Here is a 12,705-nt window from a genome sequence, read left to right as displayed (position 1 = left end):
TTCAGGATTTCTTTTAGTCTTCTGTTCTGCAGACTCTACATTCTGGTTATCAGAGCTTATAAAGTAAACACAACCACCTAATAATCTTGGTCTATAAGCTATCTATAATTAGTATTACAATACCCAGTAATATGGGCTTTTACACAATGTTTTTTTAAAATACATTTTAAATTTAAAAATATTTTAAAACAATTTTAAAGATTACACTGTATTTTACAGTTATTAAAAAATATTAGCTATATTCCCTGTGTTGTACAATACATCCCTGTAGCCTGCTTACACCCAATAATTTGTACTTTTCGCATCTTATTACTTCTATATCTTAGCAATTGTAAACAATGCTACTGTGAACATTGAAGTGTATTTAAAAAGTGTTTTATTTTATATCACCTAGTTAATTACTCCTTACAAGCTACTTTAACTTTTAATGATCATTTTAAATTTAATTAGTATAAAATATTAATACATAAAATTAAGAAAGTTATGAAAATTACAAAGGAAAATGATTCTCTATTGCTACACACCAAGAGGTAAAGACTAAGATTTCTATATGGATTTCTATATGTATTTCTCTGTACTTTCTTTGCTTATCATGTCTAATAATGCAACAAAATAAGATGAAATTTTAGCATTAAATCTACATAATATATGAAAGTTTTTCAGTTTTTCAAATGTTTGAAATCTTGAATTTCTTTCTTGAATGACAATGTCCCAACATATCTGAATACCTATGTGTTAGTAGTATGAAGTAACCATCTCTGCCCTTCTTATTTTGTAATTCATGTAACTTTACTGGCATGTCCTATGTTTAAAATAGATTATTCTGTCTGTGCCTGTCAGTGGCAATAGTGATTATTTCTGTTTTCTTTATCTTCAACAAGGTTATTACCTATAACTTGAGGAATTAGCATAACTTTATAGTGTAATTTTATATTACCAGTATTAAGCTTGGCTAGATAGAATTCTCAAGGGCATAACTCACTCTTAATTAAATCTTTCATCTTGTACCGCAAATCAAATAGTCAAATGAGATTACATATTTTGGCATCTGGTTAGTTGTTTGTAGCTAAATATAGTTTAGATTTGGGGTAGAGGTGAACCAGTCCTGTCTTTATTAATTAAACAGTAAATCTGGAACTGGAAGTTTGACTTCTTTTATGCCACTAATTCACCAGATGGTAAATGAATTCAGATTCTCTCTCTCTGAAAAATGTAATGAACAGTGAAGATCTCTGATAATTTTTTTAAATTATGATATTGTATTGGTTTTGCTATACATTGACATGAATCTGCCATGGGTGTACATGTGGTCCCCATCCTGGCAAGTCTCCTCCTGTAATCATCCTAGAAGGATCCCTGAAAGTTGTCTTGTGAAGGGTAAAAGATGGTTCAAACTTTTTTAAAAAAGACAGAGTTGATATAAATCCACCTATATCTTTTAGTGACTGAAATATTTATTGATCCCAAGAAAAAAGAAGTTCTTTTCATCGTAGGGGATTGGAATGCAAAAGCAGGAAATTAAAGGATACCTGAAGTAACAGAGAAGTTTGGCCTTGGAGTACAAAATGAAGCTGGACAAAGGCTAACAGTTTTATCAAGAGAACACACTGGTCATAGCAAACACCCTCTTCCAAACACAAGAGATGACTCTATGCATGGACATCACCAGATTGTCGATACTGAAATCAGATTGATTATATTTGGCCACCTCATGCAAAGAGTTGACTCATTGGAAAAGACTCTGATGCTGGAAGGGATTGGGGGCAGGAGGAGAAGGGGACGACTGAGGATGAGATGGCTGGATGGCATCACGGACTTGATGGACGTGAGTCTGAGTGAACTCCGGGAGATGGTGATGGACAGGGAGGCCTGGCGTGCTGCGATTCATGGGGTTGCAAAGAGTCGGACACAACTGAGTGACTGACCTGAACTGAATTGAAGAAAGTAGGGAAAACCACTAGGCCATTTAGGTATGATCTGAATCAAGGCTCTGGTTTTTCCAGTAGTCCTGTATGGAGGTTAGCATTGGAGCATAGTGAAGACTGAGCACCAAAGAATTGATGCTTTCGAACTTTGGTGCCGGAGAAGACTCTTGAGAGTCCCTTGTACTGCAAGGAGATCAAACCAGTTAATCCTAAAGGAAATCAACCCTGAATATTCATTGGAAGGACTGATGCTGAAGCTGAAGCTCCAATCCTTTGGCCACATGATGCAAAGAACTAACTCACTGGAAAAGACCTGATACTGGGAAAGATTGAGGGCAGGAGAAGGGGACGACAGAGGATGAGATGGTTGGATGGCATCACTGACTCAATGGACATGAGTTTGAGAAGACTCAAGGAGGTAGTGAAGGACAGAAAAGCCTGGCATGCTACAGTCTGTGGGGTTGCAAAGAGTCAGTCATGATTTAGTGGTTGAGCGACAACAATGAAATCTGTTCAGACTTCTAATTTCAAGAATTGTAAGATTTTTTCTGCATTGTTTGAAGCAATTGGTTTTAAAGTAATTTGTTATAGAAACAAAAGGATACTAAACCCCCAATGTTTGTACTTTCAAGCTTAATTCTCTAGTTTTACCTAGTGGTGACCAAAATATATTACTGCAGTGGAAGTCTCAAATAGTCAATCTCTGTATACTTACTTTGGAGGGTCTGTTTATGCCAAGAAACTCCACATGTTTGTTTGCCTTTCTAGAGGTGTTGTATAGTTGCTAAATTGTGTCTGAGTTTTGTGACCCCATGGATTATAGCTCACCCAGATCCTCTGTCCATGGGATTTTCCAGGCAAGAATATTGGAATGGGTTGCTGTTTCTCTCTCCAGGGGATCTGCCCAGTGCAGCTATTGAACCTACGTCTTCTGTATCTCCTGCATCAGCAAGTGGATTCTTTACTGCTGGGCCACCAGGGAAGCCCATCTTCCTAAAGTACATGCAATAAACTGGTTTTGACTTGGCTTTCAATGGAGCAAATTATAAGTTTATTTTTTTTTACCTTCACACTAATTGAAACTGATGAATACTAGCCCAAAGATGGTGGGTTTTGCTAGGAGACATATATCTAACATTATAATATTTGAAAACTTTAGCAAATAATACAAATCTTTGGTCACTTTAACAAATCATATTTTTGACACGTGTAAGTATGTATATGCGTATATACTATGATCATCTTTTGGCTTAAAAGTTAGGAGAATATATTAGAAAACATTTGAGTGTTGTACTTTAATAAAAATGCAAGGATTCCTACATTCTAAAATAGAGAAGCAGAGAGCAGCCTGGAAGGAAGGCAGTTCAGTTCAGTGCAATCGCTCAGTTGTGTCCAACTCTTTGCACCCCCATGCACTACAGCGTGCCAGGCTTCCCTGTCCATCACCAACTCCCGGAGCTTGCTCAAACTCATGTCCATCGAGTCGGTGATGCCATCCAACCATCTCATCCTCTGTCATCCCCTTAATAGTGGTCAAAGTACAAAAATAAATCAAGAAAGAATAAAACACAAGACAATGAAGATCCATACCAGGATGCATTAAAGGGTGAATTACCACCAGAGAAAACTTAAAGAAACAGATTATAGTAGGATAAACTATAAAAAATACAGCATAAATATTAAAAGGCCAAAAAGAATACAACTCTGAGAGGGATGGTAAAATTTCTTGAATAGAGAGAATGAACACCAAATCCCATAAGTATAGATGATTCCAAGTATGCTGCAATAGAAATGGACAGAATGTAACAATAAGACACACTTCCAGGGCCTAGGTTGTTTTCATCCCTGTCCCATTCAAGACCTATGCCCTATCTTACACGTCTTCAGCTGCACATAGAGCTTCCTCGATTGCTCACAATTTTTGCACTGGCACAGCCATTTCCTTAATTAAGAGAAAGAGAAAGAAACAATTCTTTTCACTCTAGGTCACCATATTTTCTTCTCTTTTATTCTGGCAGTTGGTCATAAACAAATGCCCACCACCTGCCACATGTCAGAATTCCTTCTAAAATAAGTGCCCTTCTATTTTCTGTGCTATTGTGTATGATATTTTCTTGTCATATCACGTCTACTCCAATAGCACACTGTTGATTAAGCTGTCAACCTGTTTCATAGCTACTTAAGCATGTGTCACATATAAAATGGAAATTTTCAAGCAGTTGCTCCCTACCCAGTATACTATGGGTAACATTATTGTTGTTATTGTTTAGTTGCTAAGTCATGTCTGACTCTTTTGTGACCCCATGGACTATAGCCTTCCAGGCTCCTCTGTCCATGGGATTTCTCAGGCAAGAATACTTGAGTGGGTTGTCATTTCCTTCTCCAGGGGATCTTCCCAACCCTGGGATTGAACCCACATCTCTTGCACTGCCAGTAGATTCTTTACTGCTGAGCCACTAGGGAGGCACCAGTAACATTATTACTGGTAACTTCTTTGAAAATCTCTATTATTAAATGGAAATTTTAAAAAAGGAACTTTTGTGTATGTGTTTTAATTATGTTCCAGCATTGTCCTTATACTTGGCAGTAATTGTATTTGAATATCAAAGTACAAGGGCATTCTACTTTTATTGTTTCCAGCATTTATATTACATTAATTGACATCCTCAAAAAAGATGACATAAAAGTAAACATATGCTCTGTTTAAGGCCAATAGTTACCCCTTTTTTTTTGTATGGACAATAGTGTGTTTGTGGGACTAATTGCAGTTAACATTGTCATTACACATTAGTCTGAGGTATGTGTTTCTCCATTTTCCTGGAGACAAAAAAGCATGCTTCACTGGACTGGTTTATTTCAATTTCTGAAAATAGTTTAACAAGTTTCACATTTCACTGACCTAAATCCAAGGACAAGGACTGTCCTCTCCTGTCTAATGTTATATCTTTCTACTTAAATCCCACTAGAAAGATGAAACAATTTAATGAACGCTGTTAAAAAGATGAAACAATTTAATGAACACTGAATTATGTATACTCCTTGTAAAATAATAGGGGCATTTGTTTATCATACTTTGAATAAGATTGTTTTGAATATGATATCTGAGCTTAAGTCTCTGTAGTTTCTTCACGAGATACAGAAGCAGATTTGGATTGATTTCTTCAATATCCAAAGTGTAAATATGCTTGCTTTTCCTAACAGAGAAATAATTGGTTTATCCATTCCATGTCTCCAAAATTTAGGTTAAAAGTTAACTGTGGCAATGAATAACTAGATATTATGTAACCAGAGCTAGACTATCTAGGCAAAATTAGATTCAAACTGTCAACAATATTTTCTCCTTGGCCTTTCTATTTAGCCACATGGATTCCAGATGTACTCCAAAAATCACCTGAGTTCAGCAATAATGCTGTATTAATAACATTACACCAATATTCCTCTAAATATATCTCAATTTTCCTACAACTTTCCACCTATTGGTGATCTCTAGTCTCCATGCAGTAGTGTCAGCATATTCACAGGAAAACAACACGAAGTAAAGATAAACGATGATAACACGAAGCCCAAGTTAGAGTGACTGTTGGAATTTTGTGGGAAACGACGTTGCAGCTGCTTTGCTAGGTTCTGACAAGATTGCAATCAGCTCTTGTCACTAAAGTCTTTCCCATCCCTGGTGATTAACTGAGCACTTCCCATGGCAGGCTGTTCTCTGGAGAGTGTTAAACACAGCTCTGAAAGAAAGAGCCCCAGTACCTCTCAATAGCACTAAAGCCAATAGCAAGGAGTCCAGACTTAACTTTACAACTTGACAAACACATAAAAGAAACAATGCTGGTGTTTCCTGGGATTTCCAGAGGATTCCAATACATTTTTCTTATAAGCTCTGCTCTTTGTAGATACGTTTGAAATATACTGCCAAACTTACACTTAGTACTATCTTGAAAAATAAAACAAGTAGACTCTTTACTGGAAGCTTGTAGCACCAAGCCCTCTTTTCATATGAAAAAGTACACACAGTGCTTTTGTGTGGAAATTAAGGAGCTGACAGCCAATTTCCAAAATAACTTTCTCTGTATTCATTTCACTGTTACCCCATCCCATCATGTCCCCAAAGCGGCTGAGGTTTCAGAAAGAGAGTGACTTTTCTTTTTGGGTTCAGGAAGCTAAACTTCATTCAAACAGCAGCTCAATTGTTTCTATATTTACAGTCTCATGTGTGGAGACATTGTCTTAAACCTTTAACTCCCATAGACATCAGCTCTAACGCAGTGAAGAAAGTCAAGGCCAGCTTCCTGCTCACAGTGGCAAACAAAACAATCTGGGGAAAAAGTGCTGGGTACAACTTACAGGGACTCATGCACTATTTGTCCATCTCTGTTCTTATGTAAATAGAATAAACACAAAGACAGAATCTCGATTGAATTTGATAGAGAACTTCTTTAGACCTCTGATTTCCATTTTCTAGGCAGTCTCATCTCACTTTACCTTTTGAAATCTTTACTCATTAAGTATACTTGGGCTTCAATTTTTATGAATTGTAATTTAGATGAGCTTTTGCACAGCTGAGTATTCCTTGGAATTTTTATACAAATGAGCATATATGTATTTGTGATTTGATCATAATGTCACTTCTTGGACTTTTGGCTTTTAGCTTATTTATGGTGGCTTGGCTGGTAAAGAATCTGCTTGCAATGTGGGAGACCTGAGTTCGATCCCTGGGTTGGGAAGATCCCCTGGAGAAGGGAATGGCTACCCACTCCAGTATTCTGGCTTGGAGAATTCTATGGACTACAGTCCATGGTGTCGCAAAGAATCAGACACGACAGAGCAACTTTCACTCACATGCAGCTACTCTTAACTATCCAGTTGAATAAATTTTGTTTTTGTGACTATTTGTGCTGCTCTTCAGAACTTAATACTTGAAGGATGTGAATTAACAGTGCCTTGTGGAGATAATTGTGTTGTAGTTTTGGCAATGACTTATTAAATAGTTCTGTACTTTCAAGCTTTGGCATTTCTGCTACCTCTTTTCTTTTGACTGTTTTTCTTTGACTTATTGTTTCAGCAGTTGTAAAGTGACAGAATGTTATCCACAAATAATTTTAAATGGTATGCAAAATTGAATTTTTCAAGTTTTGTTAGTAAGGATAAAGATGTTAATATTTTCACATTCAAAAATTTAGTTGCCAGTGAATCACTTTCTGGGATGTTATAGGAAGATATCTTCAGAATTTTTTTTTTTTCTTTTGCCACCTGCAAGAACTCAGTCCTATTGGATTGATTTGAAGAAAACCTACCTACTGTCCCCAATTTAGACAAATTCATAAGTTCTCACTGGAAGAAAGGTAGCATTGTGATAAACTATACAATTATTTTTTTCTATAGGAAAGAAGTAACTTTAAAGTCCAATTGTTACATGAACAGTAACTATAATAATTATTTACAAATTTGGGAATCAAAATTGTGAAATTTGAGCAGAAAAGTACTAATGTTGGAGAAAATACATAGGAAAAGGACAAAAAAATTTAAACTGATTTTTTTTTTCCTCAAAAACTGACCCACCTGGAAATGTTATATATTTTACAAGTGTGGTGGTTACACAGGGTGCACACATAGGTGAAAGTTCATTGAAAATGAATTAAAAAAAATTCAGCCACCATCTAGTTTTGTAACATTTAGGAATACATGCTTGACATACAACTAAAAAATATGCAAGCTAACTGATGTGAAAAGTATGTTTTCAGCAGTCACATGTGTGATGGCCAACCAGGAGAAATATCTCTAATGTTCACTATGAAATTAATTTTTGTTCACCTACTTAGTGGGGTACTTGGCGTGTGTACTCAGTCATTAAGTCGTGTCCAGCTCTTTGCAACTTCATGGACTGTAGTTCACCAGACTACTCTGTTCATAGAATTTTCCGGGCAAGAACACTGGAGTAGTTTCCATTTCCTTCTTCAGGGGATCTTCCCAACCCAGGGATCATACCCATGTCTCTAAGAAGCCCATATGAGAAATGAGATGGAAACAAACTAATTTACCTTAGGTTATCACATTCTCACCCCACCTACCACCACCCCTCCTGGTTCATCACCGAACAAGTGACTTATTATCTAAGAATGTTTCCTGATGCAGACCCTTCTTCAAAAGAGATCAGAACCTAAGCAGTTGCTTTGTGAAGTTGACCATGGTATCTGGTACCTAGAACTCAAAACCTAAGGATCCTTCACTGTGCATTTCCTAAGCTCAAAAATAATGACTCGAACCGGTGTCTGACCTTTTTGCACATTTCAACAGAATAACCAATACTTTCCATAGGGAAAATGAGCTCATAGGCAAAAGTACTATCAAAACATTGAGGAGCACAACTTTTTCAGAAGGAAAATGCCCCATTGTACTATAGATCCCAACCAAACTAGAAATATTATAAGAAAAGGACCAAGAAATTAAATTTTTCCAAATAAACATATTAAGGAAGAGAGAGGAAGACATTAATAATATGAAACAACACTAGAAGAATCCAGAAAATAAATGAAAAGTAGAAATATGAAGTTAAAAATAATAGCATAAGTAAACAGTGCAATATAAATAGAAGACTGTTTATTTAATATAAAAAGCAAAGAATTACTTAAGATATCAGACAACCAGTTAGGAAAACTCCTAGAGGGAAAGAGGAAAAAAGAAAGAAATAGAACATATAATAGAAAGGTTGATATGAAGAATTAAAGTTTAAGTTCTGATATCTAGACATGAATCTCGAAGAGAGAGAAATGAACTTTCTGAAGTTCATTTCAAAGCCAGGTAATGGCAACCCACTCCAATATTCTTGCTTGGAAAATCCCATGGACGGAGGAGCCTGGTGGGCTACAGTCCAAGGGGTCGCAAAGAGTCGGACACGACTGAGCAGCTTCAATTTCACTTTCACAAAATAAAAAACAGCAGAACTTGTGGAGTAGAATAAGTTCTGTTAACTAAGATGATGTAGCAATGTTAAAGATTATACATCTAAATAAGCCTGGAAATATATGAAGCAAAAATAATGGAACTACAGCAGGAAATCCCTAATAGATTATAATTAAAACATTTCTCTTAATAATTACGGACAGGTAAGCAAGCAAAAAATAGAATATCTAGAAGAAATTAGCAAGAGTGACCTCCCTGGATACATAAAGTTCTGCATCCAGTAATTTTTTAATTATGTGTTTTCCCTCTCTTTGAATACTTATAAAAAGTTGTCAGTACTAAGCAACAAAGAGTCTCAAATTTTGGTGAAGAGATTATTGTACAGCTGGGTTTTCCTGGTGGCTCAGATGGTAAAGAATCTGCCTACAATGTGGGAGACCGAGGTTTGATCCTTGGATAAAGACGATTCCTTGAAGAAGAGAATGGCAACCTACTCCAGTATTCTTGCCTGAAGAATTCCATGGACAGAGGAGCCTGGCGAGCTATAGTCCATGGGGTAACAAAGAGTCAGACATGACTGAGTGACTAACACACACATGATTTTACAAGTCAGAAGTTAATAATGAAAAGTAAGTTTGCTTTCTCAGCTCTCAGAACTTAAGGAAAATGTGGAAGGGGAGCTTAGGAGAGAATGGATACATGTATAAGTATGACTGAGTCTCTTCACCGTTCACCCGAAACTGTCATAACATTGTTAGTCTACTGATTAACAAAATAAAATAATATGAAATTAAAAAAAAAAGAACTTAAGGAAAATGCAGTGCAGTAATAACCACCAGAATCTACTGACTAATTTTTGTTTTCTGTGTTTTTGTTGTTACTGTTTTACAGTTATCACAGTTTTTCATAAATGATGAGAATTTTTATCTGTCCTTTTGTCATTTGTGAATTGCTTGCTTTATTACTTTACTCCCCATTAACCCACCCAAAGTCTCCCTCTTTAAGTCTCTTATTGATTTTCATTTTAAATAGTAGAATAGGAACTTAGGAATTTACAGTATCATTAAAATAGTTCCAAATGTTACAAACCTCTGAGTTTGGATTTCTTATGTTTCTAACATCAAAACAAAGGCAAAGAATAGAAAAGTCAAACAAAGCAAAGCAAAAACTTGCAGAGTCCAGGCAATTACTTAAGGAAATTAACAATATATAGAGAGCATCAGTGGGACTTTATCATTGAAACCAATAATAGGAAATGGGAAGGTTTAAAAAAATATATTTATAAAGTCAATAAATACACAATTTTTATCTTAAATTCTGCAGAAGGTGACCAATTGGAACAAAAAAATTATGTGAGTATAATATACAGTTTCCATGATAAATGCTAACATATATTTTATGACTGAGTCAACAAAATAGTTTTCTTTCCTCTGACAATAGAGAGTGTTTAAGTAGAACTCAGGAGGAGTGATTAGCACCACCACTGCCTCCCTGGAATTACTTGAAATTATTCTTGTTATCTTGTGTTCCTAACAGTTTTAACTTTACTTGTTCCTTGCCAGCTGGAGGGTAAATGGGTCCTACAGAAAGCACTCTTAGAAGTGAATGAGAATCCATGGAGGGACACAGCTTTTTGGCTGGTAGTTTGCTGATTAGTTACATAGAGCATATGTGTTCTTGTTATTCTGAGATTTCTCTTGTGCATACTTTTAGATCTTGTGTCTTTTTTTCCATATGTTTCTTATGCTTATCCTTTCTTCCCCTTGGAAGAAAAAGGTTGCCTATGACAACTGAAGTTATATATTTAAGTCATTTATATTATTTGCTTGAGCATTCATTTTTTTTTCTTCCAGAATGAGATGGAATGTAACCAAAATATATTCCTGCATCAGTCAAATGTCATTCTCACTTCTCTCTACTAAAAGTTGTGGTTCACTTGTTAAGGATCTGTGCCAGAGGCCAGAGAAAAGTTAAGCTAGAGTCTCATTTAAGATGATCTACTCTTCTTCAATCTAAAACCTCTCAATCTCAGTCAGGATTATGTTACATTTCTAGATATGTATGAAAAATTCTTCACACACAAACACACATACACATACACACAGAACATGTGCCCTTACCTGTGAACACACATATATTTACAGGGGGAAAAAAATGTAAACTCTTGCTTCATTTTTGAAATTAAGACTGTCTCAGAAAAAAGAATATTTCTGTTCACAAATAACTTTTATAGTTTAAACCTACTTTGCCTTTTCTCTTTTTTTAAATTTCAGTTTCTCATAATGAGAATAGGTTTCCATTTGGAATTTAGGGACATGACTTCAGACTTGTTTTATTTGGTCCACATTTAACTATGCTAATAATATCCTCCACCAAATAAAATCTTACAGAGTGAATATCAAACCATCAATTCAACAATGTGTAGTCCTGCATCTCATTTAGTAACATATATAAAATCTTTGTGTCAGTTATTAAGCTCTTTAGTTTCCATTTCCAGTCTTCTCTGGGGCTTGAGAGGAAATGTCAAGAAATGTCAAGTCCACTTTTGCTCCTCTCTAGGGTGCTCAGCCTGGTGCCCTGCAGACCACAGTTCCCTTTTGCCACATGGTTCCAGCTGTGCCAGCAGGTGGTGGTAGAGAGACGGTGCCGGTCTGTTTTCCTGTTTCCCTCCCATCCTATCAGTCACCCAGCGGTGCCCTTTCCCCTGCCTGTGGCTCACTGGCAGATCTCCTGACACTTGGAGAACAAACCTCAGTGTGCTCAGTAAGGAGCATCCGCTCCAGTTGGCTGGTTCAGACACCTCCAGGTCTCCAATTCAGCTCCATGGTCTCCTCCTGAGCTTCTACTACACAAGCACCAGCCCAGTAGTGTCCACTACGGAGGTCCGAATCAAGCTCCTGCAGATTTCCACATTTCCAGACTCTTCCCTGCAGTCCCAGAGTCTCAGGGAGTTGCTTCCTGAAGTGATTTTCTCTATGACACTCTAGGATTCCCTTTTTTGCCATTTCTCTTCTTTAATACCTGGTTAATAATCCTCTATGTCACATTATTCCTGGAAAAATGAATGGGACACTTTCCGTCCCTTGACTAAAGATGGCATAGTGCATTTTTATTCTCATGTAAGAGGAGACCCTCCAGCATTTATTGAAGAGTTGATACTGTAACAGCTACATATAACCTACATAAGACCTACATGTGATATACAACTATCAGTAAACACTTTATATATTTTAAGGGAATGGCCTTTGTGACAGAGGCTCCTAGGTGCATGATTTGAAAGTTATTTGTAGTACATCTTTTAAGAGTATTAGATATTAGTTCAAGTTTAAAAGGTTTTTACAAGATGAGTTTACTAATCAACTTATTTATCCAATCTATTAGATATACGTATTATCAGAAATCAATGTCATATTTAAATATTCAATTGTGAAGCGTACAAATCATTCTGTACATTTTGGTCATAAACATTGGGAAGCATTAATTATTTGTATAACATTAGTTATTTTATTTTCTATCAACAACCAAGGCATAGAAATAAGTACATATGAAGTTACAGTGATCAAAAATTAACTGCCTGAAATTAGGATGACTATCACACTTAATTTTATCTTGAAAGCAGTCTACATATATAGAGGAAAAAAACTAGTAAAAATTACACCATTTTTGAGAATATGTTAACTGTTGAAAGTTCAGCCACAAATTAGTCCAATGTACTTCTAATTTGCAAGGTATATACCTTCCCCAATGTAAACATGGTTTTTTGTTTGTTTGTTTTTAGCCACTCCAAATCCCACCAGGTTTGATAATTCATCACCTACCTGGTCTGTGACCGTGCCACCAACTTCAGGCACCCCCTGTGAATAGAAACTCAACATTT

The sequence above is a fragment of the Capricornis sumatraensis genome, chromosome 4 (genome assembly GCF_032405125.1).
Source record: "Capricornis sumatraensis isolate serow.1 chromosome 4, serow.2, whole genome shotgun sequence".
Taxonomy (NCBI): domain Eukaryota; kingdom Metazoa; phylum Chordata; class Mammalia; order Artiodactyla; family Bovidae; genus Capricornis; species Capricornis sumatraensis.
This window is presented reverse-complemented; position numbering follows the sequence as displayed.